General features: G+C 46.5%; 1 long non-coding RNA gene across 1 annotated transcript in view; it reads left to right on the top strand.

Annotated features, from left to right (window-relative positions):
- Positions 1-591: 591 nt before the first annotated feature.
- LOC144167762 (uncharacterized) overlaps positions 592-17,666 on the top strand; it is a 31,322-nt gene continuing 14,247 nt past the window's right edge. The window contains exons 1-3 of the long non-coding RNA XR_013322112.1: positions 592-735; positions 8,918-9,000; positions 9,744-9,896. This is a non-coding gene — a long non-coding RNA (uncharacterized LOC144167762). The remainder of the gene's footprint in view (positions 736-8,917; positions 9,001-9,743; positions 9,897-17,666) is intronic.

Below are 17,666 nucleotides of genomic sequence, written 5' to 3'. Positions count from 1 at the left end.
GCAACCTTGCGCAACTTAGTGCAAGCTTCACCAGATTTTTTTCCTGTAATCGATTACAATATTAGTCATACCTATATTTCTCGGCTCTTTCTTTTTTTTTTTTTTGGGGGGGGGGGGGGGGGGGGAGGGGGTTCAGTGTGCTACAGTCACCCAGATCTGGGCAAAAACGGTCAAGAATCAGTACGCCACTCCACATATGCGTCGTTTCCTTGGTAACCTTCTTTTTTGATGCACCGGAGACTAAGTCCCAGCCACAAAAATGACCTTATCTGACCTTTTGTGAGACATGGGAACGAACATCATTCTTTTTATTTTTTCATGACCGAGGGATTGAAAGTGTTGGCTTCACTAACTAAAAAGTAACTTCGGAAGTAATCAATTACTTTAGAGTAATTTTTCGGTTACTGTTTTGAAGTGGTTATTTTAATTGTAATCAGTTACTTTATACAGTAACGTAATTGCGGTTGTCGTCTGTTACTTTTTTTGTAACGAGTACTAGTATGGTTCAGTCATGTCGTGGTATTCAATCTTGTAAGTCACGTGCGCGCCAACCTTGGTTACATTACTCTCGTTCCGTCGTTTCAGACTTCAGCGTTTCACTAAAGAAGCACCTGATACCTCTGATTAAAAGTATTACAGTGGCTTCAGGAGGAACGGCATCTGATATGGCACAAGAAAAAGTTGCTGAACTAATTGCCACTAACGTCAACAGGGTGTACAACGACTCCATTTCCGGTACGCTGAGCAGCTTGTTTGTCACTCTTGTGAATGGACACACTGATTGGCAGAGCGATGGACGCACGCTTAAAGGGGCCATGCCGACGAAACACAAGTATGGTTTATTTGAAAGACTGCCTCGTTAGAATCATACTGACACCATTCTTAACGTAAAATAAGCTATATAAAATTATATAGCTTATTTGAGTCGGTTTGTACCATGGGGTACGAGAATGTGGGAGGAACTTCGGTACCGCTGGGCACCAACCAGAACAAATTGGTACAAGCACCCCCTGCTCAGGGGATCTAGTGCTTGGGAAGTTACCCGACTTTGTCGGGAAATGCCCCGGTGGAAGGGGTCGTAACTTTACGGCGGGAGTAACTATGACTCTCTTGACTTGAAGAAATTGATAACACCCATGGCCGGGGTCCGTAACGGGGCCTTGTAATCCAGCGTGGGAGGAGGCCGGGGTGTCAGTTTCACTCCTCCCGGGCGCCAGGGCGGACGTCCGGCGGGAGTGACTATGACATTCTTGTGGGAATTTCTCGTTAAGATAACCCAATGGCCGGGGTCCGTAACGGGGCCCTGTAATCCAGCGTGGGAGGAGGCCGGGGTGACAGTGTTACAGCATATGGCACTCTTGAGGGTTCTCCATGCGCGAGCGCCCTCCCGCTGGGGAAGCTGGCGACTCCTTGTAATCGAGCTACTACGAAGCGAGAGTGACAATGCAGGGTGCCTGGACCTTGACGTGGTCCCGCCGCAGAAACGCTAATGTGGTCTTGATCGCACCAGTAGGCCAACTTGGGCACCCAAGGGGCTGCGCTCCTGATGACGTGGTGGGAGGCAGTCGTAGGGGGGGACAAATCTGTACCCGATTTACGTTCCAGGACGCCGGCAAATGAGCGCGGCTGTCCAACCCCTCCCGCCTGGAGGGCTCAGACCAATTGGCCAATCGTTCTCTAAGTGTAGATTGGCAGCAGGATGATCAGTTTAGTCTGTGGAGTGGCGAGTGGGTTGGTGGCCGCCTTCGACGATGCCGATGCCTCGTGCGAGCATTCGTGACACGTGCGACGCATGGGGCTCCGATGTTCACATCCAAACTGGGGTGTGCCTGGGGTTTCATCACCCTCGGGAATTCGGACTTGGCCCCATGGCTTGAAAGTAGAAAAAGCCATATCCGACGTGCTTCACTCAAATAAGCTATATAATTAGGAAAAAAAAGAATGGCGATGGGACTCATTTCCCGAAACAGAACCTATCATGTCATATGCACCAGCACTGCGATTGGACGAGTCTGGCAAAAGCAAGCGCAAATTAGGCAGAGCTTGTAAGCTTGCCGAACGAGCTATTTGCGCTTAAATTTAGGGCATATTCTTTTTATAGCAGCAAGAACGGTGGGATAAACAGTGGAAGTTACGAAATCACACGTGAACATAGAATTACCGATGCGTACTGCTGTTGGTACTGGCGCACTATGCTTGTTTTAGCTGCCCAGCACTGCGGCTCTTTGGGGTTGTCTTATACCCGTGCTACACGAGCGTTTCGAAGGCCTTTGAGTCGAATGTCCTTTGACTCAAATGAAACCTTTGAGCTGCTACACGACGTTTTTCAAAGGCCTTTCGTTCAAATGCCATTTGAGTCAAAGGAGCACGACAACTGACCTTTGAGAGACTCAAAGGCCTTTGAAACGCGAACGGTCGTACCCTCGGGCTCAGTTTCTGCAAGCCGTAATAACAAAACCAATTATTTACGAGAAAAACTGTGTTTGAAGTGCAAGATCTTAATAATTTTTCACTTGTTCGCTTGTTTTCGTTCTTTGCCACTCGCTCTACGATTACGAGGTGACTTGGTACTCTCAACACCAGCGGTGCGAAAAAAGACAAAAAGAAGCTGGCTGCCTTGTGCTTGTTTTGTTCGCGCTTGTAGATAGTTATCAATTTGGTCTCTAATAATTGCTTTTTTGCCCATTTTAACTCTAAAATTACATTTTCGCCAAGAACCAAACATGGCAGCAGTGGCGACACCAAAACATGGCGGGCGAATGCGGAAACTTTCAACTGCCTTTGAGAATCGCCGTGTAGATCGGCGAAACTCCTTCCAGTTCGAATGGCATTTGAAATTTCGAAGGTCCTTCGACTGAAATGTCCTTCCAAACGCTCGTGTAGCACGGGTATTACTCTACACTGGCCGATTGGCGTAAGCGGCGGCGTCTTACGGGACCATGTTTGTCGAGCGAGCACCATGTTTCACGAAACGATTGTTTTCTCCCTGAACAAAAACAAGCCAGGTACAAATACGTTCACAAACAAACCAAAGGCAGAAAACGATCTGCCGCGGTATGGTGGCGCTATTTAGGTTGACTAACAGCAAACAAGTCTCCGTTTCACACCAAGTTTAGCTTGAAGACCCGTTCTTATGATGTCATTTCAGATGTCGTTAAAACACATGATTTGGCGGGAGAATCAAAATTTTAACTTAAAATGATTAATTACGCAGTGAATAAAGCATCGTTTGCTTCCGGAAAAGCGCTGGCGGCACTATAGAACACGAATTCTTCCGAATAAAACCAACTTGTATTTGTCTGCATGGCCCCTTTAAACGAAACAGCCTGGCTTTCTATTATGCTTCCTTTATTATTATTATTTTTTTTCAGAGAGCAGCAATATTGCTAAAAACGGCAGAGAACGTATGACCAGGTTTCACCGAGCGGTTATCGAGGATGTGAACAAGGCAAGAACAAACCTAAACTTTCCTGCGTTTTTTCTTTTTGCTTGTCGGTTATCAGTTTCTTATGCTTTTCTTCCCTTCTAAAGATGTATACGTAATACAGATATTGATGAAGCCCTTTGGATTGCTCTCAGGCTTGCGTTGTGAAGTAGGTTTCTTGCGCCCGAACTTGTAAAGTTGACTCCACGAAGTCTTTTTAAATTAAAAAGAACAATTTGAAATTTATGGTTCCAAAAAACATTTGCGCTGTGATTCACGATTTAGTGACACCTCTAGTTTAATCTAAACTCCCCGTAACTCCTTAAAATGTCCCCAAAACTCGTCACAGGTACGCTTTCGTTTCCGTAAGACGAAAACAACCGGCGCAGTCAAGAATCAAACTTGTGACCTTGTGCTGGGTAGCGCAGCGTCCTAGCCGCTAAACTCACCTTCCAATATATCCACCTTAAATCAAATTACGCCCTCTTTCTCTACTAAGTCGATTGTAAACAGTGCTAAATTTTGCCTTGTTCTGAATAACAGGTAGGAAAATTGTGAAGGTCTTTGCGGTCTTCCTGTTTGCGGTCTTCCAGGGAACTGGCGTTCCCTTGCCCGTAAATTGCGCACAATTGTACTGTGTTGGCTTGCTAATACGAAACGATAACTTTGCCCAGTGAAACGTTTTTTATGAATACATAATTTCCAAAGAAGTTGGGAACTAATGATTAAGCTTTTAAAGAATACGGCTCCGTAAAGCAGCCATAACTCGTTTTTTAATGCACGAAGATAGACATTTGGCTAATTTATTGGCTAAGAGGCCCAGTAACAGCGGGTACCCCTTTGATCCCGTATACAATTGCAACAGCACTCTAAAAAAAACAACAAATGGCTGCTCTTGGCTCAGGGTAAGAACAATAAAACGAGTTCACGATAATATCTCCGTGAAAGGGCCATGAAATCACTTCGTGTTTGTTCACTTATATCAGTTCATTATAACACCACGTATAAATTAATTGTCCTGTATGGGGTGTGATAGAAAAAAGTACCGCGTGCCCGCATTAACACTAATAAAAATTGGCTTGCGATTACGATATTCCCTAATGCGATATTTGGGCGCAGCAGCAGTGCGCTGAGGCAGCACTCACTCGTGGGTTCTCTCGATGGCAGCGATGATGAGCCTCTTCGTCGGCGGCGCGAAGTGCGTCTCGGGAAGGGACCGCGAACTGCGTCTTAAGCGAACGCGCATCATAGTCACGCGCACGCCCCCCTCACATTTTCGCCAAGCGTCGCGCCGTCGAGCGCCTCGTGCGGGCACGGCATACTGCCCCCTCCACTCCTCCACCGCACACTTTCGGAGAGCGCTGGCTCGCGCCGCCACGGCGAACCGCCCTCCCCTACCAATTTCGCGACACTCTCCTCCTTTGCTTTCTTCCATCGTTCGCTTTTTCTTTCACTCGTCGATCTTGCCATCGTTTACTCGGTTACTCCGACAAAGCGGCTCAGCCCAGAGACGGCCGCCAAATGGCTGCGCCCTAAAAGCTACACCAGCATACAGGTCATGGAAGCTTTATGTGCTCCTTAAGGCGAAAAACCCGGTGTTGTGGGCATTGGGTTGCCCCCCCCCCCCCTCCCCCCTCCCTCCCCACGCTAAATACCACCCTCGTTTTTGTTTTGCTGTTTTCAGATTATATGCGGTGGTTACTATCCTCGTTATGTGCAGTGTCTGCTGGTTTGCACGCTTGTTTGTACAGCTCGGCTGATGTGTCAATCCTTAGGTATGTGTATTCCGAAATAAAATATCAGTTGGGAGTCGGCGCTTGTACGTGTTGCCCCTCTCTTCGTGCTTCATACTGTTGTTCGCGCTGCAAGCATTAGTTCAACGGAGTAACAACTTGCCCAATATTCCGCTTACTTTCAAATAAAAAAAAACGTGCCTTAAGAACGGGAGTAGAACCCGTGACAGCGCGAGAACAGTCGAGTAAATTAAAGCTAGAGGGACAGACAGAACACGTTTGTTTTATTCCAAAGAATTGGTGCTTTATAGTGCCTTCAATGCTTGTCCGGCCGCAAACGATGCTTTATCACAGAAAATTACATTTTAACCAAATTTTAATTATTCCGCTGAATTGTGTGTTTCGTGATGTCAGCGAGGACGTGTTCAGGAAATTGGTGCATGAAACGAAAGTAGTATGAACACAGAAAGGTGCATTTTGTTGTTTCTATTTATTGTACGCCTTGAAGTCGCGCGCACACACACACACACACACACACAATACCGCTCTAAGACCGCTGTCGGCACTTGCTCTGTTTATGACCGGATTTGCACCTGTCTTAATTTTGTTATGGTTGATATCATTCGTGAAAGATTGGATAATCATCATCCTCGTCATCGTCGTCGTTGTCGTCGTCGTCGTCGTCGGCACACTCAGGTCCGCTGCAGGACGAAAGCCCCTCCCATTGACCTGACCTCCGACCGCTCCTGTCCTGCGCTGCTCTAGTCCACAGCTTACCCCTGAAATTCCTTATTTTATACCCTTTTGAAGAGCAATTTTAAACTCCTGCGGTCTGGTTCTGACTGACGCCATGCGGGATTCCTTAGTTTTCAAGTTTTTTTCTTTCTCTTCTGAGATTCAGCCTTAGCTGGCATCTAACCATCCTATGATCGCTGCTCCGAATCTTCCTTAGCCCATATACGTCTCTCACAATACCGGGGTTGTTATTTAAAATAAAGTCGATTTTGTTTTTTGTTGTACCATCGGGACTGTTCCATGTCCATTGTCCATTTCCTGTTTTTTCGTTTGTAGAAGAATGTGTTCATCAACATCAGGTTATTTGCAAATCCCACCAGTGAATCTCCTCGATTGTTAAGATTGTCTATTTTGAGGTTTCCCACTGACTTTTGTCCCATTTGCTTTTCACCGACCTTTGCGTTAAGTCTCCCATCATAGTCGTGAACTGCATTGTGGCCTTCTTCATTGCTAATTCGACGTCCTCGTAGAAGCTTCACCATCGTAGCTGGTTGTTGGCGCATAGGCCTGGACTATCTTTAACCTGTACCGCTTGTTTAGCTTGATCCCAACAGCCGCGACTCTCCTCCACTCCTCCACGTTTCCTGCTATTTCTCTGCAGATTAAAAATTCCACCCCATGTTCTCTCTTCTTTTTGGGGTCCCACGTAGCACAGAATGTTCCTGCTAGTTAGCTCCATGAAGCCATCTCCTGTCCTTCTAACTTTGCTTAGCCCCATAATATCCCACTGAACGTGCAAGAGCTCCTCTAGTAGTACGGCTAAGCTTCCCTCACTAAACAAGGTGCGTGTGTTGAACGTTGCCAGGGTCATTTTCCAAAGGCAGCCTGTCCGAGCGCAGAGCTTCTTAGCACTCTAGGCTGCATCGCTGTTCTGACCAACGCACAGCTGCTCTACAACTGCTGGGGACTGAGGGCCGACAGTTGAGTTGGTTAGTCATAGGAGGTGGCGGTCAACTACTACACCAGGGTTGCCAGATCCTTCTCTGGCGAGGGAGTGCTGTTTCTGTCCCTAAGAGCCTTCCCAGCATGGTTGAAGTTTTCTAGTGTAGCCCCTTAGGTATCCGGGATGATGGTTACTTCCGGAAAAGGCAGCACTGCTTACCTGCGTGGGTTGGGCATAGAGAGCCAGACGAAGAAGAGCGAGAGAGCGAGAGAAGTTTTCCACAGGCGACGTTGCCGTGCACGCCTGTAGTGATATTGAGCCAGCGCATGCCGGTTTTGCTTTTCATACGCACGCGCTGTTCTGAAGGAATAATCTAACACGCTGGCTTACTGATGAGATTCACTGACGCATGGCTGTTGGAAAGGTAAGCTACTGCCATGCTCAAGTGTATAGCTATGAGAAATTGTTAGTTTGAAGCTTAGCTTGCCAAAAAGGCCGCTGAAGTTGTAACAGAATCCTTCCTCCTGCCGAAATGTAAAAATTCGCTCAGCTCTGTCTAGACGCGTCCGCCATGACGGGAAGGTTTTGGAGCGGTAGCTGTTTGTTTACATTTTGGCTTTTGGCTGTAACTTTACCAAAAATGCGCCTAGCGAGATGATTTAACTAGTCAAACTATCGGAGCAGCAACTGTATAAAGAGAGTATGGCCTTTAAGGGGTCACCCGGTCGCGCAAGTTAGCTAGGTTTGTTTTACTTGCGTGTGACTCAACGCGCGCGGCCGTTCCCGCACCGAAAAAAAGAAAACATTGATAACTATTGGTGCTAGGAGGTTCAAACTTGGTATAAAGGTGCTCTAGAACCTAATGAAAGAAGAGTGCAAAAGTATTACAACTTACGTGGCAGATTTCCTGACAAAAATGTAAAAGTTCGACATCTCTTTCTAAACGCGTCCGCCATGATGGGAAGCTTCTTGAAAGATTGGGTATGCTCGAAAAACAAGGTCACGTAAATGGCGATGTCTTTAATTCCAATCGGCCAGTGTTTTGTCAGACAGGCGCAACGCGCCCGCCGGCTGTGCAGCTTTAGGCGGCATAGTGCGTACCGTGCGCACAGGCGCTTTTATGTTTAGACGTTTGTTGGTAACTTTCGTAATTTCACCCACTATTCTTACTGCTACAAATAGGTTGTGCGCAAATGTAAGCGCAAATAGATCGTTCTGTGAGCTTATGATCCCGGTTTAATTTGCGTTTGATTTTATCTGTCTCAGCCAATCGCACATTAGCTCATAGTACGTCATTGTTTCTAGTGCGAGAAATGAGTTAAGGTGTCGCATTCCCGTTGTCTGTTTTCCTTATTATAAAGCTTATCTGTGTCAAGTTTGCGTTAAAAAGTGGTGTCAGTGTTATTCTAACGAGGCAGTATTTCGAATGAATCGAATGTGAATTTTGTCTTCGTGGCTCTTTTAAACCACCACTTATTGGTCAAAGATATCCGGCGTATCAATAGCGAACTGTGCTTCACCGGTTCGCGGGAAAGCGGAACCAAATGCGCTGGCAAATGAAAAAATCGCTTCGTCGGTCATGTGATGTTATCGCAAAAAGTTACTCCAGAGCGGATACGGACTGTAATAAAGTAATTCACCCTCTCGCGAACCAGTACCACACGTTATGTTTGGATACGCCAGGTGGCATCACCATTGTGTGTGTGTGGGGTGGTGGTTCTATTATGGTAGCGGAATTTAACGTAGATAGAAATTGTTTTCATTGGATTCCTAACTGAGCCCGTGAGTGACATTGTTGTGCTTAGTTTTAAGCAAAGCAATTCGGGAATTGCGACCTCCATGTATCGCCATGCTTTTTCTATCAGAACACGTGAGCATTATAAACTGGCCCAAGTAATTCATTTAAAAAAATTTTCTCTGTTTGTGTTTCGTTACGTCGGCATCGAACACTTGATAACTAGCTTGCCATGCTCACAAAGCCAGTTTGGTGGCGTTCGTGGTGCAAACCTGAAAGTAATGATGAATAAGTACTCGTGGCTTCGCCCAACTGCATTCTTCTTGTGTGATCGCTTTCTCGTGCAGAGTGTCCTATCATTCGGCAACATCACGACCGAACTGAAGAGGACGGACCAGCTGGGGATTCTTGAGACACTGCGCAACAAGAGGTCAGCTAACTTGCGTTCTTGAACCAAGTAGGGGGCACGTTGGTGGCGCAGCGGGGCTTATCGTGACTTCAAAGTTCATAAAACACTCCTTGGTGGGCCCTTTCGCGAGCAATTTTACTCAGCAGTGCTGTTCTTAATAAAGATTAGCAAGAACTCACTTCGTTTCGAGATTTCTCGTTCGCTGCTGGGGGAAACAATTGCGGACACAAGAAAGACGTTTAGACCGGTGCAAAATGCACAGCATAGTACGGACTTCAAGTTTGTTTAGTGTTGGGCCTTGTTTGCGTAAAAATAAAGGACAAATGAACGATTTTTTGTATAGACCCTGTTTTGAAAAGTAAACGCAGCTAATTGCTCATGCTCACAGGCTACCACTGTCATAGAGCTTCCCGGTGTGAATGCATACTTTTGCCTGTCCGCTAATCCATCCATTTGGCGGGCATTTGAATTCATCGAGGTTTGAATTACTCCTGAGCGTACACGTTCAAAGCCCGCTCCCGAGTGAAGGCGTGTTGCACTCTGCTGTAGGGCTTCTAGGCAGCCGAGATTTTATCCCATTTCCATTGGCTAAAAACAAAAGAAAACAAAACAAAAAAGCCGCAATCCGCAAGCACCAATCGGTCATCAGTATGTTTTCTCTCTCTATGCACTCGGTTTGTGTGATGGTTCTTGGCTTTTTGTGTGTGTGTGTTTTGCCGTCTCACTTGTTCGTTCCTTCGGGCGTCTGCATGTTCCCCTCGCAGCCACTGGTACATCTTCGTGGTTCTAGGCAGCTTCTTGTTCCTGTTCGTGCTCTACACCGGCGCATTCATCATGGGCATGTTTCATTACAACGAAGACATCCCGCCCACCAAGCGCACCGACGCCTCCAATTATGCCGGCACGGCCATGCTCCTGTAAGTTCCCGCGCGCGTTGCTGTGTACCCTCTAACGGGGCCTCGTCTTCCTCAGCTCCCAAGCCCAAGTTCTGTCAACTGCAGGACGAAGGCCTCTCCCGAAATGGGAGGGTTCATCTGGATGCTGCGCCAGAGTATTTAATCTCGTCGCGGCGAGGGAATTCTCCCACGGAGCACCTCCTATTCTGGCAGCACCTATTAGGTGCAGCCTACCTGCTTTCCAGTGATGTTATACCATAACGAAACAGGCATAATTTCAGACTTGGGGTATAATGGAGGGAGGTACTTGTTACTCGGGGAGAGAAAGGAGACAACTCCTTTTTAGAAGCACGAAGTTATTTCTAGAGAACATTGCTTCTGCATAAATGGGGAGAATTGTCACGCATAACGTGCGGCTTCTCCTTATGAACGCTGCAGAAAACCGCAATCTTTTAATGACAAGCGTTTCGACGGAACGTTAGTTCCTCCAAGAACTAGCGCCGCTCTCTTAGACAAGCGATCAGTGTTTGTGCATACGGCTGAATACCACGCCACGGCTGCCTGATTATATTCTGATAGGAACGCTGGCGTTGTAATGATAAATAGCGTGAAAAGGTTTCTCATTCTGATTTTGGTTTTGGTGTTTAATGCGTAGCATTCTTTGCCGAGTACCCCCTCAGCCAGAACCATGTACCGCCCTGAATTTCCACAGAAATGCAGATATCGCAGAAGTTCCACCTAGAATCGCTATAAAAGCGTCAATGAAGGTAACTGGTCGCACAAACACAAAATTCTTAAAAATTAAAAATAGTAAAAATATAAAAAAATTACGAAAAAGGGCGAAATGTATAACGCTCTGGAATTCCATAACTATGCAGATTACGCGGAAGTTCCACCTGTAATCGTTACAATAACGTAAATGGAGATAATTTGCCGAACACAATTTTGAAAATAAAGAATACAAATATAAAATAATTACGGAAACTGGCGAACCGTGTAACGCCCTGCGTTCCCACAATAATGCAAATTTCGGGAAAGTTCCAAATGTAACCGTTATAATAACGTAAATGGAGATAATTGGTCGGAACAAATTTTGAAAAACTAAAGAAAAATAAAACTATTACGGAAAATGGCGAACCGTGTAATGCCCTGCATTTTCACAATAATGCAGATTTCATTAAAGTTCCAAGTGTAATCGTTATAACAGCGTAAATGGAGATAATTTAAAAAAGGAAATATTGAAAAACTAAAAAATAAGAAAAATATTAAGCAATTACGAAAAATGGCAAACGGTATAATGGCCTGTATTTCCAATAATGCAGATTTCGCGAATGTTCCACTTCTAATGGTTCTAATGACGTAGATGGAGATAATTGGTGGGACAGGATTTAGAAAAACAAAAAAATTGGCTGTGAAAAACTACCACTCAAAAGCGGCATAAGTAGATAATTAGTAGATTAGTAGATAATTAGTAGATAATTAGTCATTAGTAGATAATTCTCAGAATTTCTGCAAAATTTGTATACCCTCCATCGTGTTAATCGCTTCCCCCTTCTTTAGACCCACCTCTTGGTATTCACTCTGTTACCCTAATACCCTAATTGCCCACTGGTTGCCGGTTCGTCTCACCACGTGGCCAGCCCAAGTCCATTTCTTTTTCTTTATTTGAACTATGATATCGCCAACTCTAATTTGTTCCCTGATCCAGGTAGCTCTTTCCCTGTCCCTGAGCGCTATTTAGTATGATATATTTTTTTTTCATACGTTGTTACTGAGGAATGAAACAACCGTTTTGCGAAGCTAGAAAGCTAGACAGCGTGTGCTGATTGATCAACATGCCACCCTCTGTGGCGCAAATACTTCGGCAAGCCAGCTTCAGAGGGTGGCGACAGGTGACGATGAATAGCAGGTCACCGGCTTGCATCCCTCCGCTACAGGCTGGCGAAGGCGCCCCCTTTAATGTGCAGAGCACTTTAGGCGCTCGCCTTGTCGTCCTAGCTCGCTCGCTGGAACCAAGATATCGCCACGGCGTTACCCCTTCGCCGCGGCGCAACCCAGAGGCTTCGAAAGCCAAGCGGCTATGCCAGGATATACGTGGCGTGAGCTAAGGTTCATCTGGTTATTCTTAGCTTTCCTGGTTGTCTAGGATTAGGTGATTATCATGCTTAATGCTGCTTATAATACAATCCAAAACCAATCCAAGCCAATCCAAGTCAAGCCAATCCAATCCAATCCTCGCGCTTTCGCAGCGCGGCCCTCCAGGAGCTACGCGAAACTGCTCAACCTCGGCCAGTGTAGCCAATCCAATCAAATCCAATCCCAGTAACGCTGTTGTTCGCGGCGTACCCCAGAGGCTTCGAAAGCCACGCGGTTTATATAGTCATAAGCGTTCGAACGCCGCGCTGGGTCAAACCCGGTCGGCATGGCCGGGCGACTCGAGACCCCACAGGAGCAGAGCATGGCGGGACCCAGTGGCATCCAAGCAACAGGGCAACAACCCGTGGTCAGCGATGACGAATCCCACATGGAACTTCCTGACGAGAGCGAGGAAGATACAGAACTTCAGAACAATGACACCGGTACGCCGACGGAGGGAGACCACCATGACGACGACGCCGGCTGGAAACAAGCCCTCGGCCGAAGAGCGAAGAGAAAACTGCGCAAAGAAGCGGAAGGACAATCCGGTGTCCAAGCTACACCTGAGCAGTTGGAAAAGGATACAAGACACGCAGGCAAGACCATTTCGAATTTTGCCAGCCGCGGGCAGAACACGCCACGCAGGCGTTTGCCCCCGTTACCAAAAGGGGACATCAAAATAATCATGCGACCAGCTAGAGGGCTGCCCATTAAAGAGCACAGTATTGTAGAAATCACCAAGGCGATCGCTGAAGCCTGCAAGGGCGGCAGACAACTACTGCACAAGTATGTGGTCCGACCTAGAAACGGTTCGAATATCTTGATCGTCAGCACGCCTGACACAGAGGCTGCCGATGAGTTGAGGAAGATCACGAAAATCACCCTTCGAGGGGTCAGCCACGACATAACCACCTATGTGGCTTTCTCCGAGGAGGAAGTGAGAGGTGTTGTGCATGGTTTTCCGGCCGGCACCACACCGCAAGATTTAATGGACGGACTAAGGATCCGGACACAAAATACTAGGATCATCCAAGCAAGGATGCTTGGTAAATCCAAAACCGCCTTGATTACATTCGAAGGCAACACAGTCCCGAAGGTGGTCTACTACTACGGAGGGGAGATGCCTTGCTTCCTGTACCGGCCCACCAGACAAGTGTGCCATGTGTGCATGAAGCCCGGGCACCGCTCTGATGTCTGCCCGACCCCTAACGTCAAGACATGCCATCAGTGTTTGACAGAGAACCCAGTGGAGGGACACAAGTGTCCAGTGAAGTGTGCATTGTGCGGAGAACCCCACCTTACGGCGGCTCGTGAGTGCGCGATGAAACTGAGACGTGCAGTGATCCCACCGGGCAACCAGAATCAAAGAAAATCGAGAAGAGACCTCGAAGATGACAAATACAAAAGACAGCGATGGTTGAGCTCTGAATGGCCACGCTTGGAGAAACGAAGCAAAAGCCTGTCTCCATCAAAGCATACGGTGAAGAATCAAACACCAGAGCACAACCCGAGGCCCATCATCCAAAACAACGAGAAGAAGGTCAAGAAGAAGAAACTCAAGGCGGAAAGAGCATCGAAAAAGGATCAGGTGAGCTGGCCCAATGTAGCTGCCTCCCTGGCTGATACCAATACCAAAGTCGACAGTATCACTTCTAAACATGAAGAGATAATAGAACAGCTGCAAAACCAAATTGCACGCCAAAATGCTGAGATAGCAGAACTAAAAAAACAAGTACTGAACCCTCCAAGAACATTAGCAAGAAGTAAATCAAAAACTACGACTATCAGCATAGATAAAATTTCATCACAACCACCCCCATTGCCCCAGCCCCCAGTTCCAGAAGGGCTGCTGCAGGACCCAAGCGGCATAGGACTCTACCTGATACAAATAATGGAGGTAATAAACAGCAGATTCGATGCTCTACAAAAGCAGGTCGATGAAATCAAAACCAAAGGCTTCGAAATTAAAAGAAAGCTATCAATGCCGGAAAATATAAGAAAAGAAAAACAACAAATACTAGAAATCAGCGACGGTGAAGATGAAATGTCCAGCGAAGATGAATAAGAAAAAAATAGCACAGGAATATCTAGAGATCTGGCAGTGGAACTGCAGGAACTTCCAAAAGAAAAGACACAGCCTAAGACAGTACATTGATCAATCCCATGTAAACCCAGACGTCATATGTCTCCAGGAGGCAGGCCCAAACGTAGCGCTTCTGGGATACCAGGTCATCATCGATAAAGACAACCCTCGCATAGCGACCCTGATCAACAAAGACCTCACCGCAATTGAGCACAAGCTCAGCTCATCAGAGTTAGCGCACGCATCTCTAATTGAAATAATCCCAAACAAGAGGAGGAAAAGAAGCACATTCATCCTAAACGTATACAGTCCCCCTCGCAACAAGAAGGAAACCTTCACCGAAACTTTCAGGGAGACCATGAAGATAGCAAACAAGAACCAACTCGTAATAATGGGTGACTTTAATGCACCCCATGGAGAGTGGGGTTATAACTTTAACTCGCGCAAAGGACAAAACCTGATCCAAGCCATCGAAAATGAAGACTTAACCTTGATCACGAATCCAGAATGTCCCACCAGGATAGGAGGCCAAACTAGCAGGGACACCTGCCCGGATCTCGCAATAATCAAGAACGCTGAAGGAGTACACTGGTCCAATCTAGAGGAAACACTAGGTAGTGACCATTGTATAATAAGCTCATCCATCCCCACGGCGATGATCCGGAGAACCTTAGGAGAAGCCAAAATCACCAATTGGGAGAAATACAGAAAAAGGTCGTCTTCATTATTGGAAATAACAAATATAAAAGAATGGAGTAAAAAACTGAAACAAACATATCAGGACGCAACAATAGCGGTGAAACGCACAAACTTAGAACCAAATGTAGACAAACATTTACTACACATATGGGAAGCAAGGCGTAGTCTGGTCAAGAGGTGGAAAAGGCAAAAGCGCAACAAGAAGCTCAAGAACAAAATTAAAGAACTGACAACGAGAGCACGGGAATACGCAGACCAGCTCGGACAACAAAATTGGGCTCAGTTTTGTAACTCCTTGAAAGACACGTTGAGCACCTCAAAAACCTGGGCCATTCTCAGAAGCATGATTGACCCAGCCAAGACAAGGACCGAAAATAATAGAACATTAAAAAAGCTAGCGCATCAGTTTCAAGGCACGAACAAAGAATTACTGAAAGCCCTGAAAGACAAATTCCTGGGCACACAGAAGACGGTACCCTGCAACCTACCATACGAGGGAAACCGAAATGAAGCCCTGGACGCAGAAATAACTAAGGAAGAAGTTAGGGCGGCAATCAGAGCGGCACAGAAAAACACCGCCGCGGGTGCGGACCGCATAACAAATGCAATGATTAGAAATTTAAGCGAAGACCATATACAGGCACTAACAAAGTACATAAATGAAGAACTCTGGACAAAAGGAGAAGTCCCACAGGAATGGAAACATGCCGAAATAATAGCCATCCCCAAGCCAGGGAAGAAACCAGGAATCGAAGCACTTAGACCAATCTCACTGACCTCATGCTTGGGGAAGGTCTACGAAAGAATAATATTAAGAAGGCTACAGAACTACTTGGAAGACAACGGCCTCTTACCGCACACCATGGTAGGCTTCAGAGAAGGCCTATCTACGCAAGACGCCTTCTTGCTCCTGAAAGAAGAGGTGCTCACCAACATTCCCAAGGGAAGTGAACACATAATCATGGCCCTGGACTTAAAAGGGGCTTTTGATAATGTGTCACACTACGCAATTTTAAAAGAGCTCAATAACCTCCATTGCGGAGAGAGAATTTACAACTATGTAAAAGCTTTTCTATCAGACAGAACTGCAAGCATAGGACTAGGGGAAGTCAGATCCGAAAGGCTCAAAATGCCCAACAAAGGCACACCTCAAGGATCTATAATATCGCCCTTACTCTTCAATGTAGCGATGATAAAGCTAGCAAAGAAACTCCAGGAAATACCAAACATTAGTCATACGCTATATGCGGATGATATAACCATATGGACAACCAAAGGCTCATTGGCCCAAAAGGAAGGAGCACTTCAAGAGGCGGCGAACTGCGTAGAATCTCTCGCCAAGGACAGCGGCCTCCGGTGTGCTCCAGAGAAGTCAGAAATAATCAGGGTCTATAACAGCAGATACAAAAGCCCGGGAGACCTAAATGTCATTCTGGAAGGACAAAAAATCAAAGAAGTCTCATTAATCAGGATACTCGGACTCTGGATACAGAGCAACCTAAAGGCCAACTACACTATACAGATGCTCAAGAAGACCACACAGCAAATAACACGAATAATCAGAAGAATAACAAGAAACAAAACAGGAATGACAGAAGAAGACACTCTCCGTCTGGTACAAGCCCTGGTGGTCAGCAGAGTGGCGTACAGCCTACCATATCACCGGCTAAACAAACAAGAGAACGATCAAATAGAAACGATATTAAGGGGAGCTTATAAAACCGCAATCGGACTTCCTCAGTGCACGGCCACGAGTAAGCTACAAAAACTGGGCGTAACAAACACCTTTGAGGAGATCAAAGAAGCCACGCTGATCGCTCAAAAACAAAGGCTGCAACTCACTAGAACAGGCCGAGCCATACTCGAAAGAGTAGGCACGCCCGCTGATAAATTCAACATCACAAGTAAAGTCGATCTCGACAAGGACATACGCAGAAACTTATTTATATCACCAATACCAAGACACATGGACAAGACAGCCCATCAAGGAAGAAGAAAAGCAAGGATAGCATATCTAGAAAAAAAACTTCATGGAGACCCTAACACACTCTACACTGACGCAGCAATGTACAAAAACAACAGAGATGCGGTGGCGGCTGTCATAGATTCTGACCACAACTTAATAGATTGCTTGACTATTAAGAATACCAATCCTGAGGAAGCGGAGGCCGCAGCAATAGCCCTTGGTTTCGCCTACGGAGAGAGACAACAGAAGAGCCTGCACATAATTACGGACTCCAAGCAAGCATGCTACGACTTCGTTAAAGGAAGAATACCACGGGTGGCAGCAAACATACTGAACAAGATCAAAGGAAGACCCCATGGCACGCACAGATTGACCTGGACCCCCGGTCACGAGGGATTGGCGGGGAACGAAGCGGCTAACAGCGCTGCCCGAGAATTGACGAACCGGGCGAGTGACAGCACGCCGTTTTTAACCCCACTTCCCAACGGCTATGGAGAAAGACTGGAAGCACTCAGGGCAGCCAGGGCACTCTACCCGCCCCCTCACAAAAAACTAAACGCAATGGAAGCCACCTCCTGGAGACAGATTCAAACGAATACTTATCCGAACCTCCACAGGTATAGCCTTATTTACCCAGGAAAATACCGATCAGAATGTCCAACCTGCGGCAGCACTCCCACACTATACCACATCACCTGGGAGTGCAACAGCAATTGGCGTGAAGACACAACACCAGAGAAAAAACTTGAGCTATGGGAGGCAGCCCTGGCCAGCTCGAGCCTTGAAGACCAGCTTCATCTAGTCAACCAGGCCCGGGAGAAGGCCAGACTCAGTGGAGTCCTGGACTAGGGACCCCACCCATCAGCGTCACCAAAAGTCTTGCTTTTCAATAAAAGTTTGTTCCTCC

This window comes from Haemaphysalis longicornis, unplaced genomic scaffold (assembly GCF_048455015.1).
Source record: "Haemaphysalis longicornis isolate Haplotype H1 unplaced genomic scaffold, Haemaphysalis longicornis Haplotype H1 scaffold_2, whole genome shotgun sequence".
Taxonomy (NCBI): domain Eukaryota; kingdom Metazoa; phylum Arthropoda; class Arachnida; order Ixodida; family Ixodidae; genus Haemaphysalis; species Haemaphysalis longicornis.
This window is presented reverse-complemented; position numbering and strand designations above follow the sequence as displayed.